We start from the raw sequence: 20,706 nt of genomic DNA, 5'->3' as shown, positions 1-20,706 counted from the left end.
AAGACAGTGGGTTCAAGTCCTATCCCATGGGTTCAACCTTAGTTTTGGCTGAGTTCAAACCCTATGTGAAAAGGAGTGTGGTTTCACTATCAGATATGTCTTTAGAAAATACTCTCTCTCATTTTTTGGCTTCCCTTTTCATCCTCATTACAGTGTCTTACACACAGGCATGAATTTTTTTTTTCATGGATTGTGCCTTTGGTGTTGTGTCTAAAAAGTCATTGCCAAACCCAAGGTCACCTAGATTTTCTACTATGTTATCCTCTAGGGATTTTACAGTTTTGCCTTTCACATTTAGGTTTGTGATCCATTTTGAATTAATTTTTGTGAAGGATGTACAGTCTGTACCTAGAATCCTTTTTTTTTTTTTAATGTAGATACCTAGTTACTCCAGTTATCTTTCGTTGAAATGACTATCTTCTCTCTGAGATCTTCCCTGTAGCTCAGATGGTGAAGAATCTGCCTGCAATGCAGGAGACGTGGGATTGATCCCTGGGTCAGGAAGATCCTCTGGAGAAGGGAATGGCAATCCACTCCAGTATTCTTGCCTGGAGAATCCCATGGATAGAGGAGCCTGATGGGCTACAGTTCGTGGGGTTGCAAAGAGTCGTACACGATTGAGTGACTAACCCACACACATCTTCTCTCCATTGCATTGCCTTTGTCCCTTTGTCAAAAATCAGTTGACTATATTTATGTGTGACTACTTCTAGGCTATTTCATTCCATTGTTTTGTATATTCTTTCATCAATACTATACTTTTTAATTGAAGTATAGTTGATTTACAGCATTAATTTCTAGTGTATAGCAAAGAGATTCAATTATATATACATGTATATATAATTTTTCATATTCTTTTCCCATTATTGTTTATCACAGGATATTGAGTATCGTTCCCCATGCTATACAATAGGATCTTGTTATTTATCCACCATACTGCCTTTTTGTTCCCCCAATCAGATTTGGAGTTTGTCCATCTGTCTGTCACCATCAACTCATTCCTTTCTCCTCCCTTTAGAAAAAATTTTAATTTTTATTAAAGTATAGTCGATTTACAATGTATGTTAGCTTCTGCTGTACAGAAAAGTGAGTCAGTTGTACATATATCCACTCTTTAGATTCTTTACCCATATAGGTCATTACAGAGTACTGAGTAGAGTTCTCTGTGCTATATAGTAGGTCCTTATCAGTTATCTATTTATACATAGTAGTGTGTACATGCCAATCCCAATCTCCCAATTTATCCCTTCCTCTCCACCACCCTGTCTTGATTACTGTAGCTTTATAGTATATCTTGAAGTTGAATTGTGTCAGAATTCTAACTTTCTTCTTCACCTTCAACAATGTTGGCTATTCTGGATTTTTGGCTTCTCCTTATAAACTTCAGAGTCAGTCTGCCAAAATCAACAAGATAATTTTCTGGGGGTTTTATAGGGATTGCATTGAATCTACAGATTTAAATTGGGAAGAACTGACCTTCTTACAAACTGAGTGTTCCAATCTATGAATACCTATTTATTTAGTAGCTTTTTTCATTCAGAGTTTTATAGTTTTCCTCAAATAGACCCTGCACATACTGTTAGATTTATATCTAAGTAGTTCATTTTGAACTATGGTGTTGGAGAAGACTCTGAGAGTCCCTTGGACTGCAAAGAGATCCAACCAGTCCATCCTAAAGGAGATCAGTCCTGGGTGTTCATTGGAAGGACTGATGCTGAAGCTGAAACTCCAATACTTTGGCCACCTCTTGCAAAGAGCTGACTCATTGGAAAAGACCCTGATGCTGGGAGGGATTGGGGGCAGGAGGAGAAGGGGATGACAGAGGATGAGATAGCTGGATGGCATCACCGACTCAATGGACATGAGTCTGAATAAACTCTGGGAGTTGGAGATGGACAGGGAGGCCTGGCATGCTGAGATTCATGGGGTGACAAAGAGTCAGACATGACTGAGTGACTGAACTGAACTGAAATCATTTTTCAAGGTGTTACTGTAAATGGCACTGTGTTTTTCAATTCAAATTCCACTTGTTCATTGCTGATATATAGTAAATCGATTGACTTTTTTTTTTTTCCCCTGTAACCCTCCTATAATTGCTTATTAGTTCCATGAAGTTTTTGTAGTTGAAACCTTTCAGAGTTTCTATAGCATGTCATCTGTGAACAGTTTTCGTTGTTCTTGTTCCCAGTCTGTATACCTTTAACTTCCCTTTTTTAAAAAAAAGAATCTTACTGCATTAACTAGGACTTCCAGTATGGTGTTGAAATGCAGTAGGATAGGGAACATCCTTGCTTTGTTCCTGATCTTAGTGGGAAAGCTACAGGTTTCTATTAAGTACATCAGCTGTATAATTTTGTATACATTCTTTATCAAGTTCAAAGAGAGTTTGCTGAGAGTTGGCCATCATAAGTGGGTGATGAATTTTGTCAAATGCTTTTCTGCATCTATTGATACAATTTTTCTACTTTAGCCTGTTGATGTGGTGGATTATATTAACTGATTTTCAAAACTTAAACCAGTCCTTCATAACTGAGATGAATCCCATTTCATCACAATATGTTATTCTTTTTATAAACTGTTGGATTCAATTTGCTAATATTTTGTTGAGAATTTTTGCATCTATGTTCATGAGATATTTGGGTGTGCATGCTATCTTTTAATGTCTTTGTCCAGTTTTGGTATTAGGGTAATGCTGGCCTCACAGAATGGAGTTAGGAAGTACCCCCCTGCTTCTATCTTCTTAAAGAGACTGTAGAGAATTGGTATAATTTTATCCTTAACTGTTCAGTAGAATTCACCAGTGAATCCACAGGGGTCTAGTGCTTCCTGTTCTGGAAGGTTATTAAAATTGATTCAATTACTTTAATAGAAATTGTCAATTCTTGGGACTTCCCTGGCAGATCACTGATTAAGACTCCATTCTTCCACTACAAGGGGGAGGGGTTCGATCTTTGGTCAGGGAACTAAGCTAAGATTCCACATGCTGCATGGTGTGGCCAAAAAAATTTTATTACTTTCTAATTAAAAAACCTGTCTATTCTTGTGTGAGCTGGGGCAGATTTTGTCTCTCAAGAAATTGGTAGAATGTCATCCGTCTTGATGAATGTCCCACGTGAGCTTTAGTAGTCTGTACTTTCTGCTGTTGTTGGATGAAGTAGTCTATATTAACAGACATTTGTTATATTTAGTTGACTGATGGTGCTATTGAACTCAATTGTGTCCTCACTGCCTGCTGAATGTGTTCACTTCTTAGAGGGGTATTAAAGTCTCCAGTTGTGAAAATGGATTCATTTATTTCTCCTTGCAATTCTTCAGTTTTCGCCTCAGTTTGGTGCCCTGGTTTAGGTGTATACATATCAAGAACTGTTATGTCTTCTTGATGAACTGATCCCCTTATTATATATCCCCTTCTTTGCTTGTCCCTGAAAACCTTCCTTGGTCTGAAATCTGCTGTCTGAAATTAATATAGCTGTTCTGTCTTAATTAATGTTAGCAATTGTATATCTTTTATATCTTTCTCCATTCATTTACTTTTAATCTATATGGTTGTTTTTTTTTGTTTTTTTTTTTTGAGGTATAGTTGACTTACAATTTTATATAAGTTTCAGGTGTATAACAGTGATTCACAATTTTTAAAGGTTATATTCCACTTTTGGTTATTATAAAATATTGGCTATATTCATTCCCTGTACTATCTATCCCTGTAGCTTATTTACTTATACATAGTAGTCTGTACCTCTTAATCCCATCTGTGTCTTTATATTTAAAAGGGATTTCCTATAGACAATATAGTTGAATCTTGTTTTTTTTTTTTAATCTATTCTAACAATCTTTATCTTTTAAATCTTTATCTCTATCTTTATGTTCATCAGTGATACTGGCCTGCAGTTTTCTTTTTTTGTGGCATCTCTGTCTGGTTTTGTTATTAGGGTGATGGTGGCCTCATAGAATGAGTTTGGAAGTTTACCTACTTCTGCAATTTTCTGGAAGAATTTGAGTAGGATAGGGGTTAGCTCTTCCCTAAATTTTTTGGTAGAATTCAGCTGTGAAACCGTCCGGTCCTGGGCTTTTGGTTTCTTTCTTATAATTTCCACCCTCTCCTAATATTGCCCATCTGTTGTGTCAGCGATTTACTTTATCCATTAGAGGCCTTAGCATCTTGATCACAGTGGCTTTAAAGTCTTTTTTTGTCTGATAATTCCAACATCCTTACCATATCTGAGTCTGGTTCTAACGCTGGCACTATCTCTTCAAATTGTTTTTCGTCTTCAGTGTGTATTATAATTGCTTTACAGATATGATGTACTGGGTAAAAGGAACTACTGTAAACAGGCCTTTATTGATAATGTGGTAGTACAGTGTGGCGGGAAGGGAAGCATTTTATAGTCCCTATGACTAGATCTTAGTCTCTCAGTGAGCCTGCACCTCTGAACTTTGAACTTTACATGTGCCACCCGGTCATCTTCCTCTCCCAGCATTTCATTCCCCTTACGTGAGACAAAATGGCCAGACAAGACCAGAGCTGTTTATTTCCCCCAGGTCAGATAGGCCCCGATCAAACGCCAGGAGATGAGACTCTGGTTGAACACTTCCTCCTGAGGGCAGATGTTGTTAAGAAAAGAATATTCCGCTGTATTTTTAAACATTTCCTTTTCCTTTCCTCCAGCTGGAAGCAAGAGGGGACTTTTCTCTCATATTCACTATGAAAACCTGGCCAAGCTCCTGGAGGCAAAATTCACAAAAGTGTTGGGGCACCAAAGACTGGGTCCCCTTGGAGTTTTTTATCTCTCAGACCTGTTCACACTGAGCCTGCAGCAACTCATCAGTTTTAGTTCAGGCTTCCCTTCCCTACCACCAGTTCCCACAGAGGTTTCAAACTCAGGTTTCTCTCCAGTAAGTTGTAATTCTCTGTATCTACCTCTGTTTTTCTCCAACTTAGGGGGCAGTGCTCTGTCTTGTGGCCTCACTTCTTGCAAATACAAGAATCATTGATTTTTCAGTTTGTTTAGTTTTCACCTGTTGTTAAGGGGAAGTGGCAACTTCTATGCTGAACCAGAAACTGGAAGTTAGGGGGGTATAGCTCAGGGGTAGAGCATTGGACTGCAGAAACTGGAAGTTGTAACTTTATTTTAAAAAATGGTTAGGGGAAAAAAAGATGGTTAGGAAGACAAGGCAGACCACATGCAGAATGCTAATGTAGCAAAAAGTGAAAAAGGAACTCAAATTGTATAAAAATTTTCATAAGGACAAAGACATAAGAAGAGAACAGAAGAAAACATATTAAAATTAAAACCAAGAAACTCAATGATATAGTAGTGAATTGTTGGGATGTGAAGAATCCTTTCTTTTCCCAATTATCTCCAATTTAGTTATACTAAAAACTATAAAATTACAGAATGATACATACATTCAAAAAAAGTGAAAGATCATAAAGAAGAAATAAAGACTAAAAGAAAGAATACTACATAATAAGCCAAAGAAGATAAATATTTTCTGATTTGTTCTTAAAATAAGTCTCATTTATGAATATTTTCATTATGTGATCTAAATTTACAAAAAAAATAAAAATCTTGAAGAAAAATTACCCATAAAAATCACCACTCAATCAGTGCTAGTCTTTTTTTTTTTTTTTCAAAAACGATGGAGCATGAACAAGGGAACCATGAGGAAGCATGAATGAGTGAGACCTTAGCCTTACTAAGAAGTAAAACTTCGAACTAGCCACAAGGCTCTCACAGGTTCCAAACAGTTTCATAACTGGGGTAAAATATACAGGACATAAAAACCCACCACTGTAACAATTTTTAAGTGTGCAATTCATTGGAATTAATTATATTCACAATGATGTACAACTATCACCACTATTTCCAAAACATTTTCTGTACCAAACAGAAACTATGCATCCATTCCTCTTTCTCCATAGCCTCGGGTAACTTCTAATCTACGTTCTGACTTTGTGAATTTAACTAGTCTAGATATATAAATAGAATCATATTAATATATACAATCTGGAGGAGGAAACGACAACGTACTCCAGTATTCTTGCCTGGAAAATTCCATGGACAGAGGAGCCTGGTGGGCTACAGTCCATAAGATCACAAAAAGTCAGACATAACTTAGTGACTAAACAACAGCAAACAATACATATAATATTTGTTCTTTTGTGTCTTGGCTTATTTCATTCAGCATAAAGTTTTCAAGGTTTAGCCACACTGTAGTACATATCAGAACTTCATTTCCTTTTATGACTGAACAATATTCCATTATATACACTTCTCTCATTTTTCATGGTGCTAGAATAGAAACTCAGGCTATGAAAAACTGGAGGGAGAAAGAAAGGTATGGAGGGAGGAAAGGTTGGGGAAAGGTAGGAGGAGAGAGAAGGGAGAGATGGAGGAAGGAAAGAAAGAACGAACTCTACTCATCTAATGTTTATCCCTTCTTCTGTTGATGGACATTTGGGTTGTTGCCCAGTTTGTGTACTGTGAATAATGTTGCTATGAACGTGGCATACAAAGGCCAAATAGACCTTTAATAGTCTGCTCTGGCTAAAGAAAAACAGCAACAGAAGCTGCCAACAGCAATTACCACAACAGAATTGAACAGAATATAAGACATTAACTCTATGGATTTTTTTTTCAGCTGCACCACAAGGCATGCAGGATCTTGGTTCCCTGACCAGGGATAGAACTTGTCCCCTCTGCAGTGGAAATGCAGAGTCTTAATCACTGGATCACTAGGGAAGTCCCAACTTTATGGGTTGTTTTTTTTTTTAACTTTATGGTTTTAAAATTATTTATACTTCTGATTTTTCCAAATTTTCCTAAACAAATATGTATTATTTGCATTATTGAGGGGAAATCATTTTTTAGAATCCTCCATCATGACAGACTATAAATATTCTAATCTGAAAAATATATTTGCAAGAAGGAAACAAAAGGGAGGAAGCAACAATACTAAAATAACATATTAAGATATCATTACTGAGGTCAGGATTGCAGGTTAGGACCACTATTGAAAAGGCATCTCCTTTTTGTTCTGACCAAAGTATTACTTGCCCTCTGTAATGCCTAGCACAGTGCCCGGTATATACCAGAAACTCAACAACAAAAATTGGTTAAAAAAATAGATGACGAATTCTCTAGATATCTGAGCTCTTCCAACTATATCACATTTTTAAAAGTATTTATACTCTTAGTCTGAAATAGACTATTAGAAGCATCTCAAGTTTCACAGTAAGTTTTATATGAATTTATGGAGAAATTGGCTAGAACATGAATGACAGGCAATCGTACCGCTAGGACCATTATTTAAACAACTCTGCTTAACAAGATTACAAACTCAGAGTTCACCAACTTATAGCATCATACTTTTTTAAGTGGGTATTTGCCTGTGTGTAATGCCAAATGGGTTTAGAGAGGTCTTTTCATCTTTGCTTCCAAAATAAACACCAATGTATCAAACTTAGAAATACACCTAAAATACATGCTCAAATTTCAAAATGGTCTATGCCAATGTAAATATATTAATTTGCGATCTGTACACATCATTACTTAATCTTCAAGGTACTAGAAACTCTGAACCCATAAAAGAACTTGATATACAACTGAAAAACATGTAGAAAGCAAAAAATATACATATTTTTACTCAATATTATTCCAATAGGATTTAGGCTGGCACAAATATAATATCTATCTTCAGTTTTTAAGCAGGTCCGGTGACACTGTTACAGGAGACAGGGATCAAGACCATCCCCATGGAAAAGAAATGCAAAAAGGCAAAATGCTTGTCTGAGGCCTTACAAATAGCTGTGAAAAGAAGAGAAGCAAAAAGCAAAGGAAAAAAGGAAAGATATTCCCATTTGAATGCAGAGTTCCAAAGAATAGCAAGGAGAGATAAGAAAGCCTTCATCAGTGATCAATGCAAAGAAATAGAGGAAAATAACAGAATGGGAAAGACTAGAGATCTCTGCAAGAAAATTAGAGATACCAAGGGAACATTTCATGCAAAGATGGGCTCAATAAAGGACAGACATGGTAGGGACCTAACAGAAGCAGAAGATATTAAGAAGAGGTGGCAAGAATACACAGAAGAACTGTACAAAAAAGATCTTCACGACCCAGATAATCACGATGGTGTGATCACTCACCTAGAGCCAGACATCCTGGAATGTGAAGTCAAGCGGGCCTTAGAAAGCATCACTAGAACAAAGCTAGTGGAGGTGATGGAATTCCAGCTGAGCTATTTCAAATCCTGAAAGATGATGCTGTGAAAGTGCTGCACTCAATATGCCAGCAAATTTGAAAAACTCAACAGTGGCCACAGGCTGGAAAAGGTCAGTTTTCATTACAATCTCAAAGAAAGGCAATGCCAAAGAATGGTCAAACTACCACATGATTGCACTCATCTCACACGCTAGTAAAGTAATGCTCAAAATTCTCCAAGCCAGGCTTCAGCAATACCTGAACCGTGAACTTCCAGATGTTCAAGCTGGTTTTAGAAAAGGCAGAGGAACCAGAGATCAAATTGCCAACATCTGCTGGATCATCAAAAAAGCAAGAGAGTTCCAGAAAAATATCTATTTCTGCTTCATTGAGTATGTCAAAGCCTTTGACTGTGTGGATCACAATAAACTGTGGAAATTCTGAAAGAGATGGGAATACCAAACCACCTGACCTGTCTCTTGGGAAACCTGTATGCAGGTCAGGAAGCAACAGTTAGAACTGGACATGGAATAACAGACTGGTTCCAAATAGGGAAAGGAGTAAGTCAAGGCTGTATATTGGCTGCTTATTTAACTTATATGTAGAGTACATCATGAGAAACACTGGGCTGGAGGAAGCACAAGCTGGAATCAAGGTTGCGGGGAGAAATATCAATAACCTCAGATATGCAAATGACACCACCCTTATGGCAGAAAGTGAAGAGGAACTAAAAAGCCTCTTGTTGAAAGTGAAAGAGGAGAGTGAAAAAGTTGGCTTAAAGCTCAACATTCAGAAAACTAAGATTATGGCATCTGGTCCCATCACTTCATGGCAAATAAATGGGAAAACAGTGGAAACAGTGTCACACTTTATTTGGGGGGGGGGGCTCCAAAATCACTGCAGATGATGACTGCAGTCATGAAATTAAAAGACATTTACTCCTTATAAGGAAAGTTATGACCAACCTAGACAGCATATTTAAAAGCAGAGACATTACTTTGCCAACAAAGCTCCATCTAGTCAAGGCTATGGTTTTTCCAGTGGTCATGTATGGGATGTGAGAGTTGGAGGGTGAAGAAAGCTGAGCGCCGAAAAATTGATGCTTTTGAACTGTGGTGTTGGAGAAGACTTGAGAGTCCCTTGGACTGCAAGGAGATCCAACCAGTCCATCCTAAAGGAGATCAGTCCTGGGTGTTCATTGGAAGGACTGATGCTAAAGATGAAACTTCAATACTTTGGCCACCTCATGCGAAGAGTTGACTCATTGGAAAAGACCCTGATGCTGGGAGGGATTGAAGGCAGGAGGAAGGGGACGACAGAGGATGAGATAGCTGGATGGCATCACCAACTCAATGGACATGAGTTTGAATAAACTCTGGGAGTTGGAGATGGACAGGGAGGCCTGGCATCCTGAGATTCATGGGGTCACAAAGAGTCAGACACAACTGAGCGACTGAACTGAAGGAAGTATTATTCCAGCTCTATAAATGTGGGAATAAACAACATTATTATAAACAGCAATGTTTTGCATGTTTTGAGTATTATCAATAAATATGGAGTAGAGATCTTAAAACACAATCTATAAATATCTTCAAAGAAGAATTTCAAATTATGTCTTTTACTTATTTAACAGTTGTCAGACGGAAGAAGAGAAAGATATAAAAACTGACTTTAATAGGAATAGAAAAAACAGCAAACAGGAATTACACTGAAAGGGGAAAAAAATAGAAAAGAGGGTAACACTGCTGACAAGTCGTCTTCCTTTAGATGTCTATATGACAAATTTCTCTGAGTTAATTTATTTTCTATATGCATACAGCATATATATTCATATCTCTCTCTGATCCTTCCTACCTCCAGGGCAAAGTTTCAGAAAAGAAAACTTGCAACTAACATCACATTGTAAATCAACTATAATTTGAATAAAAGAAAAGGAAAATTTGCACACAGTGATATATTATCACTGCTGTATATTTTACTACATACCAGGCACTATGGCAAGACTTACATTCATTACCTTATTTGATCCTCATGATAATCCAGGTACAGATTTTACTGAAGTTTACAAAAAGTTAAACTTTATTTTTGGGGGCTCCAAAATCACTGCAGATGGTGACTGCAGCCATGAAATTAAAAGATGCTTGCTCCTTGGAAGAAAAGTTATGATCAACTCAGACAGCATATTAAAAAGCAGAGACGTACCTTTGCCAACAAAGGTCCATCTAGTCAAGGCTATGGTTTTTCCAGTAGTCATGTATGGATGTGAGAGTTGGACCATAAAGAAAGCTGCACACCAAAGAATTGATGCTTTTGAACTGCAGTGTTGGAGAAGACTCTGGAGAGTCCCTTGAACTGCAAGGAGATCCAACCAGTCCATCCTAAAGGAAATCAGTCCTGAATAGCCATTGGAAGGACTGATGTTAAAGCTGAAACTCCAATACTTTGGCCACCTGATGCGAAGAACTGACTCATTGGAAAAGATCCTGATGCTGGGAAAGATTGAAGGCAAGAGGAGAATGGGGACGACAGAGGATGAGATGGGTGGATGGCATCACCAACTCAATAGACATGAGTTTGAGTAAACTCCAGGAGCTAGTGACGGACAGGGAGGCCTGGTGTGCAGTAGTCCATGGTGTCGCAGAGTTGGACATGACTGAGCGACTGAACTGAACTGACTGATAAGAGGTTAAACAACTGGCCCAAGAAGCCATTAGCTAATAAGTGATGGAGCCAGGATACTAAACATTCAGCCTTAAAACCAAAATGTCCTCACAAGTGTAAATCATGGAAAGGAAGGTGAGCTAAACTAACAGAAGAGCATAAAAGTAAAAACACAGCGTATCAGAACATGTCATGACTCTAAGGATTTTGACAGACAGACAGAACCTGCCCCAAACCAATCTGATTACCTACTTAAGAGATCCAATTAACTAAAATATTGAGATGGAAATTATATTTGAAAATGAACTGTCAACGTATCACAAGAAAACTCCTACCTCCTTTGACAATAGCGTATTATTGACTGTATTTTATCTTTTGTATCAATGTATAATACTAGTGTTAAAAAAGTCTCAAAAATATCAACAAAAACCTCTTTTATAATTTTTATAGTAAGTGTAAACAGATCTGCAAAACTGCAGAAATGTTTGACATTCTCTTGACTTTAACATTTTGCACAGAAAAAAACCATCCCACTTTGTAAGCTACAGCAATAATTTCTAAAGAAAAAGAAGGAAAGAAAAGAAAATGAACAGGGAAAAGCAAGCATCAGCAACCACATCACAATTACATGCCTGTGAGAGAGAGAAAAGGAAATTTACCAAGGATAACACAAACATTCAACTGCAACAAATCTAACTTGTTTATACATAATAAGTTTTCTAAAAACCTTCTAAACAGAACAGAATTTTGGACTCTGTGGGAGAAGGCGAGAATGGGATGTTTTGAGAGAACAGCATCGAAACATGTATATTATCTAGGATGACACAGATCACCAGCCCAGGCTGGATGCATGAGACAAGTGCTCAGGGCTGGTGCACTGGGAAGACCCAGAGGGATCAGGTGGAGAGGGAGGTGGGAGGGGGGGATGGGGATGGGGAACACATGTAAATCCATGGCTGATTCATGTCAATGTATGACAAAAACCACTACAATACTGTAAAGTAATTAGCCTCCAATTAATAAAAATAAATGGGAAAAAAAAATCTTCTAAACAGAAAATGTCAGTTTTGTTGGATGCTCCAAAAGTATAAGTTTATGGTTTAATAACTGCAAATCTGTGTCTATATTCAGCTTTACAACTACAGGCACTGTTCTCTAGCTAACCAAATCCCCTTATCTCTATGAACTGCCACAGCTGAGAAATATCTTAAACTACATACAAAGTTCACACACTTTTCCAACCATTCAAAACACCTGAGTACTGCTGATATTTAGAGACTATCTGATTAAAGCATTACATGTGAATAAGGTCCTAAGTTTTAGCATTGTAAATGTTTTAAACGTACAAAACTGTACTTGATATAGCACTTAGTTATCTTAAGGAATTAGCATTTGTTTAAGTCTTTGAAACCTAAGAGCTATTCAAGTTCAATTTTATTCAAAAATTTAATGAAATCTTTTCACTGGACATTTCACCTACTACCTAGTATCAAAAGAGTTTTCATACATTCAGGATAGTCATTGCTAGGTTTTTAAGGAAAAAATAGTGACCTTTTAAATCACCTCGATCATAAAACAAAAATTACCATGAGCTATGGATCGGAATAAAATTTTGTTCATGCTTAAAAATGACTTATTTAATGCTATACACTTCAGCAGACACAATCTATTTTTAAAAGTATATAAACCTAGAATCTTGCCTGTTACAGGCCAAACCATCCAAAGAATAAGATAATCAGTATTTTTAAGTATATACAACGCATCAAACAACTTCATAAGGTACACAGCATAATTCCTCAGACTGACAGAAGAAAACTATCTCACAGGTAGTTCTGGCGATCCACTTGAGACATTCTGGTAATTGACAACTGAACACAAAACTCAAACCAATCCTGCTATCAGAAGGGTCTTCCTTATATTTTACAGTCAATTCCATTCATGCTTTCTGCATTCTCTTAAACTTCCTTTAAGAAACTGATAATCACAAAATCATAACGGCTATTTATACTGAGCACAAAACATAGGCCAAGCACTGTTCCAGATACTTGACATTTAGTATTTCCATTCCTCATGAACAACACTGCATGGTAAATATGAAAACACATTCTTCTGATAAAGAAACAGACCCAGAGAGGTTAAAAGGAGAAGGAAAATGACAAAGTAAAATGCTTGCTCTTTCTACTCAAATGATAAAGAATCTGCCTGCAATGCAGAAGACCCGGGTTCAATCCCTGGGTTGGGAAGAGGCCCTAGAGAAGGGAATGGCAAACCACTCCAGTATTCTTGCCTGGAGAATTTCATGGACAGACCATGGAGTTGCAAAGAGTCAGACATGACTGAGCGACTCACACACACTCTCTATTTATGCCACTTTGTTCCTCTCTGGCCATCAATTCATATCATAATGAAATTCTTCCCGAAACAGAACTTTACTTGCTTCAATAAAAACTACTGCTGCTTTCCTTCAAAGAAAAGGCAATTGCTATTATGTGAAATATTTTACTGTATTACCAAACTACTGATATAATTTCTCCATCAATACTTTTGCATTAAAACTGGAAGAGAATGCTATGTAAAATACACTGATAAAAATACTAGGTACTAAAATTTGGCCATTGTGAGCTGAACCTAAAATTTCTATAACCAAGATGTTCAAGTTCATGAGTAAAGAGCTAATAAGCCTGTCCCCAACCTCAACCTTCCATTGTTACAAACACAAAATTGTTTTTAAAAAAAGCATATCCGCACACACAATTTTTTCTTGGCAGCAGCAAGAGTGCTAAAATACTTGTTTCCTTATGCCTCAGTCCAGCACAAAAAAAACACAAATTCAGAACAAGCACCTCTTAAAATATATCACATCTTACATGAATCTTTTATTTAATGTACACAATATATCAAGAAGTGTGGGGGGCGGGGGCGAAGAAGCGTGTTAAGCGCTATCACTCCATACCAAGGGTGAAATAAAAATGAATTGCCACTGTTTTGAAAAATCCTAAAATGTTAGTAAGTCTTTAACATAATTCTCCAAAACAGGCAAATAATGCACAGATCATGGCAAGGCCTAAAAGCTATTTTAAATTGACATTTAAATTAATTTAATTACATTGATACTGGTTTTAAAAAACTGATTAAAATAAGAAGTGGAAAATGTATGTTAATTGAAATTGGATAGAAGGATACATGAAAACTCAAGAAATCCTGTCAGAAATATAGGACCAATGAAATGATTTTTTGAAAGGTCCTCAGCATTTCAGCAAGGTAAAAGCACCACATTCTATTGACAAAGTGCATAGGGCCTTCTGAGCATGCAAGCAACCAAAAACCACAGGGCCTTCACAAGTTAAAGTGTTTTTAAACCTTATTTCCTTGTCAGAACTTAAAAAAAAAAAAAGGTTGGAGTGAATGGTATCTCCAATGCCTTTCTGTTCAGACAATGTAGAGCCAAAAGAAAATTGATCAACTCATAGGAGCAGATTTTTATGTATGATTAGTTTCAATAATAAGGGGTGAGGGAGTAGGGGGAATCCCCAAAACACTGCCCTAGAAATCTAAGGTCTCATTCCCTGAACCTCATATATACTATGAGGCTACAGAAACAATCAGAAGTTCTGGGACAAACCAACAAAGTAAGAGTACATTAGCGAGTACTCTTGAGTAAATTAACCCAGGTACACAATAACTGTAGATTTTAACAAAATGCCAGAGGAACATTCAGGACTACAAGAGATTTTTTTTTTTAATTTGATAATGTTAAAGAAAACAAAAATGTTATAAACTTAACTACTACCCATATCCATACCTCTCTAGTCTCACGAGCCACCAGTAAGTAGGGTTTCTATCTAAAGTCAGAAGACAGGCCTCCTGTTCTCTGTCCTGGAACTCAAGAGGCAGTCTGTCTCTTCTTCCCAGTTTCTGCTCTCAACTTTTACACAGGCTGCTCTGCCATATTAAGAACTCTCACTGGATCTTACACCCCACTATAGACAGCATATTAAATAAGCAGAGACATTACTTTGCCAACAAAGGTCCATGTGGTCAAGGCTATGGTTTTTCCAGTGGTCATGTATGGATGTGAGAGTTGGACTGTGAAGAAAGCTGAGCGCAGAAAAATTGATGCTTTTGAACTGTGGTGTTGGAGTAGACTCTTGAGAGTTCCTTGGACTGCAAGGAGATCCAACCACTCAATCCTAAAGGATATCAGTCCTGAGTGTTCATTGGAAGGATTGATGTTGAAGCTGAAACTCCAATACTTTGACCACCTCACGCGAAGAGCTGACTCACTGGAAAAGACCCTGATGCTGGGAACGATTGAGGGCAGGAGGAGACGGGGACGACAGAGGATGAGACGGTTGGATGGCATCACCAACTCAATGAATATGGGCTTGGGTGGACTCCGGGAGTTGATGATGGACAGGGAGGCCTGGCATGCTGCAGTTCATGCGGTCGCAAAGAGTCGGACATGACTGAGCCACTGAACTGAACTGAACTGAAATACCCCCTGTCTCACAGTATTGTCCCTCCCCACAGCTAAGCAACTGGACACATGTTTAACTTTCATTCTTCCCTACTTCATCTCCCACTTTTTCACTGCAGTGTGGTTTCCACCATACCATTTTACTAAAACCACACTGATTTAAAGTCACTCACCAACAGCCTCTTTGTGCTAAATTCAGTACATGATCTACAATCTTCATCTTACTTGCAGATCTCTCTGTAACATATGACCCACACAATACTCTTTCCTTTTGTTTTTTATTTTTCTGATCAGTAAATACATGTTCATTAAGAATTGAAATTATCATAGAAAAAAATGGAAAAGTTTGAATACTCTGAAATCCCACTCTCAAAATGTCACTGTTAACAGTACAGTATATATTCATTAAGATTGCTATACATACGCTACTATATGGGTATATGTATCAAGTTAACAAAAATTAGTTCATACTTGAGGACTTTCCTGGTGGACCAGTGGTTAAGACTCCAAGCTGTTACTGTAGGGAGCATGGGTTCAATTCCTGGTCTGGGAACTAAGATCCCATATGCTGCTCAGCCCAGTCAAAAAAAAAAAAAAAAAAAATAGCTCATACTATATATTTTTGAGAATTTTTATATAATGTGCCTGATTTTCTTTGTTAGTATTATGTGACAGCATAATTAATGGCCTCCTAAAGAACTCAGGGTTTCCCTGGTGGCTCAGATGGTAAAGAATCCATCTGCAATACAGGAGATCTGGATTCAATCCCTTAGTCAGGAAGATCCCCAGCAGAAGGACATGGCAACCCACTCCAGTATTCTTGCCTGGAGGTTCAGTGGTAAAGAATTCACCTGCCAATGCAAGAGATGCAGGTTCAATCTCTAAGTCAGGAAGATCCCCTGAAAAAGGAAATGTCAACCCACTCTAGTATTCTTGCCTGGAAAATTTCATGGACCGAGGAGCCTAGCAAGCTACAGTTCATGGGGTTGCAAAAGTGTCAAGGCACAATTTAGCAACTAAACAAGAACAAAAGAGCTCATCATAAAACCCAGAACCTGAGCATGTTATCTTAAATTGCAGAGGTAATTAAGGGAAAGGTTTTGTGATGAAGAGATTATCCTGAATTGTCAGAGTTGGGCCCACTTGAAGATGCAATGCAGCTGACTGAAGATGCAGGAAGAAGTCAAGGAATGCAATGCAAGGAATACAAAGAATGCAACTCTAACAGCTGGAGAAGGCAAGGAGATGGATTCTACCGCAGGAACCAGCAGTCAATACCTTGACTTTAGCCCAGTAACACATTTGAGACTTCTGGCCTCCATAAGAGACTACATTTCTAAGCCACTAAGTTGGTACTAATTTCTTTCAGCAGTGATAGAAAACTAATACCATGTGTGCGTATGTGTGCATATACTATAAAATGCTATGTAGCTGATGGAATATGGTATGTGTGTATAACATATTCCATCAGCTGCATAGCATTTTATCATATGAATGTACCATATTTTATTTAGCCAATCCTTTATTAATGGATTCTTGGGTTGTTTTCAGTTTTTCATTACTACATACTTTACCAGGTGCCTAGAGGTTTAGAGGAGAAGGCAACGGCACCCCACTCCAGTACTCTTGCCTGGAAAATCCCACGGACAGAGGAGTCTGGTAGGCTGCAGTCCATGGGGTCGCTAAGAGTCGGACACGACTGAGCGACTTCCCTTTCACTTTTCACTTTCATGCATTGGTGAAGGAAATGGCAACCCACTCCAGTGTTCTTGCCTGGAGAATCCCAGGGATGGGGGAGCCTGGTGGGCTTTCATCTATGGGGTCACAGAGAGTCGGACACGACTGAAGTGACTTAGCAGTAGCAGTAGAGGTTTAGAATACCTCTAAACACATCTTCACATATTTGTCTGTTTCTCTAGAAGTTATTCCATAAAGTGCAACTATTTGGTCAAAAAACACTATATTTTAAGTTTTAAGGGATTTTTAAGTTAATCTCCAAAAAGGGTATTATTACTTTTTACTCACATTAACAACATTCAAGCCTCTCCCTCCTTCTTCAAAGTTCAACTCTTCCAGTTTGTTAAAATCACTTCCGGTGTCCCTTCTGTAGTGGTTACTGAATTCCTCCTGCTCCTTTCAGACTTCTCTTCATCAGCTTCTTTCTTACATGTCAGTGGTCCCCAAAATTCCAATTCCATCCTGGGCTTTCTCCTCTCTATACACAACTATCTCATCGACTTCCTTTTACCCCAATTACTACTTACAAACAGATTTCTCCCTCTTCCCTCTAAAATGTACTCCTCCATTTTATTAATGACTGGTGCACCAATATCCAACAGCCTATGGCAGATACGCGCTTCCCTGGTGGCTTAAATGGTAAAGAATCTGCCTGCAATGCAGGAGACCTGGGTTGGGAAGATCCCCTAGAAAAGAGAATGGCTACCCACTCCAGTATTCTTATCTGGAGAATTTCATGGACAGAGGAGCCTGGCGGGCTACAGTCCATGGGGTCCCAAAGGGTCGGACACCACTGAACGACTAACACGTTGGCAGATGCGTGGGGATCACCTGACCCCTGCTTTATGTTCACCCCACACCCCATAGGCTCTAGAGTCCATAAGATTCTCTCCCGCGCTATCAATTCCTTAGAACAGGAATACACCAATTTCCAGTCGTGTCGCTTCACTGTGCATGCTCCCTACCTCAAGTCTCATACCCCACTGTGCCAGAAAAGGCTTTCTGAAACTCAGTTCTGATGTGTCACTCGAGTAGATCTTTCATAGGCTGCTGGTTGCAATGTAAAATGATCTATTCCCTTGGGAGAATCGTTCGGCAATGTCTTCTAAAGTTAAACATACAGCTGCCCTATGAGCCAGTAAGTCTACCGTTAGTTATTTATATAAGAGAAATGAAAATGCATGTCTATAAGAAGACTAGCAGTTATGTGTTCATAACAGTTATATTCATAATAGCCTAAAGGGAGAATGAATAAACAAACTGTGTTATATAATGTACTGTGCTGTGCTGTCCTTAGTCGCTCAGTCGTGTCCGACTCTTTGCGACCCCACTGACTGTAGCCCACCACATTCCTCTGTCCATTGGGATTCTCCTAGCAAGAATACTGGAGTGGAATGCCATGCCCTCCTCCAGGGGATCTTCCTGACCCAGAAACTGAAGTGGGTTCTCCTGCATTTCAGGCGGATTCTTTACCAGCAGAGCTACCAGGGAAGCCCGTATAATGTTTTACTACACATCAATTATAAAGAATTATTGAAGCAACTATTCTTCAATTTAAAAAAATAAATTAATTTTTAAAAAAAAGGAAGACAGCAGATACACCCCAATGAGCAACAGGGCGGGGGGGGGGGGGGGCGGGGGGGACTACTAAGAGCAACAATGGATTAATTTCAAAGATATTACGTTGAACTAAAGAAGCCACCCTGAAAAGAATACACACTTATTCTACTTTTCTATTAGAAGTTCAAGACCTAGAAAAACTAAACTGGTCATAAAAGCTATCAGAACAGGAATTGATTAAAGGAACTATGTGGGATTATTGGGAAGGCAGAGTCACACAACAGTACATATTTATTGAAACTCATTCACTAGAAAAAATGATACTGATAAACCTATCTATAGCAAGGCAAGAACAGAGACAGAGACATAGAGAAGGGACTTGAGGACACAGCAGGGGAAGGAGAGAGTAAGTAAGACAAATTGAGAGAGGGACACTGACAGATACACACCACCATGTATAAAACAGACAACCAGTGTGAAGCTGCTGCATATAACACCGGGAGCTCAGCTCCACACTCGGTGATGACCTAGGAGGCTGAGATGGCAGGAGGGCCCAAGAGGGAGGGATATATGTGTACTTACAGCTGATTCAAACTGCTGGACAGCAGAAACACGACACTGTGAGACAATCACACACCAATTTAAAAAAACTCATTCAGCTTCATAGTTAAGTTCTGAGCATTTCACGACACATAAATTTCACCTCAAAAATTTCTAAAGCACATATTAAGATTTAAAACTTTTACTCGACTCAGCATTTTTCCATACAAAAGCCTCACAGCTGTCAGAATAGCCACATCTGGAAGAATGGCCATCACCAAAGTCTACAAATAACAAATACTGGAGAGGGTGTGGAAAAAAGAGAACCCTCCTGTACTGCTGGTGGGAATGTAATTTGGTGCAGCCACTATGGAAACAGTATGGGTGTTCCTTAAAAAAACTAGAGTTACCATCTGATCCAGCAATCACACTCCTGAGCATATATTCAGACAAGACAAAAATTCTAATTTGAAAAGATACATGCACTCCAATATTTAGAGCAGCGCTATTGAAAATAACCAAGACATGGAAACAATCTAAATGTCCATCAAAAAATGAATGGATAAAGATGTGTATATACATGCACACTGGAATATTATTCAGCCACATAAAAAAAGAATAAAATAATGCCATTTGCAGCAACACAGACAGACCTAAGGAGATTATCATACCAAGTGAAATAAATCAGACAGAGAAAAACAAATATCATATGATATAACTTATATGTGGAATCAAAAAAAAAAAAGATACAAATGGTCTTATTTAAAAAACAGAAATAGACTCACAGACATAGAAAACAAATTTACGGTTACCAAAGCAAAAAGGTTGGGGAAAGCAGGGATAAATAGGAGATTGGGATTAACAGATACATACTACTATATAAACAATAAAGACCTATTGCATAGCATAGAGGCCTATATTTAATAACCTATAAAGAAAAAGAATCTGAAAAAGGATACATGTATAACTGAATCACTTTGCTGAACACCTGAAACACAGCACTGAAAATCAATTACACTCCATTTTTTAAAAAGCTTCAAGACTTAAACCAATCACTAAATTACCCCCCTTCTTTATTTATCACCTCACTCAGAAACAAGACTACACCAGAAATTACCTGGCGGTCCAGGGGTTAGGACTTGGCACTCTCAGTGCCATATGCCCGGGTTCGATCACTGGGTGGGGAACTAAGATCCCACAAGCTGAGCAGTGTGGCCAAACACAAAAAAAGTAAAGAAATGAGACTGTAGCCACTGTGTGTTCCTCTGGTTTATAAATTCTGTGAAAGCAAAGATTCTGTCTATGTAGAATTGATCACAATTACCCCAGCACCCATCTTTATACTTGACACATTTGGGATGCTATATATATATATACGTTATCTTTGCTGATTCTTAATGACTTACTGACAATGTTTACAACTCCATTAAATTTTTAGATCATCTACTGACTCATTTTTCTGATCTTGTGTGTTAAATGTAAATATACCATGCTTGACAACATTTATAACCTTGTTCATCTGGCAGT

The 20,706-nt window shown here is 38.1% G+C and overlaps 1 protein-coding gene and 1 pseudogene across 4 annotated transcripts in view; one reads left to right on the top strand and one right to left on the bottom strand.

Moving 5' to 3' along the window:
- Positions 1–20,706, bottom strand: part of EVI5 (ecotropic viral integration site 5) — a 223,122-nt gene that overhangs the window by 193,700 nt on the left and 8,716 nt on the right. The gene's annotated exons all lie outside the window — the stretch shown is intronic.
- The window catches only part of LOC136146198 (small ribosomal subunit protein mS38 pseudogene), a 29,095-nt pseudogene that overhangs the window by 270 nt on the left and 8,119 nt on the right, over positions 1–20,706 (top strand).

The sequence above is a fragment of the Muntiacus reevesi genome, chromosome 1 (assembly GCF_963930625.1).
Source record: "Muntiacus reevesi chromosome 1, mMunRee1.1, whole genome shotgun sequence".
Taxonomy (NCBI): Eukaryota; Metazoa; Chordata; class Mammalia; order Artiodactyla; family Cervidae; genus Muntiacus; species Muntiacus reevesi.
The sequence above is the reverse complement of the archived record's forward strand: the minus strand, read 5'-3'. Positions and strand labels throughout refer to the sequence as shown.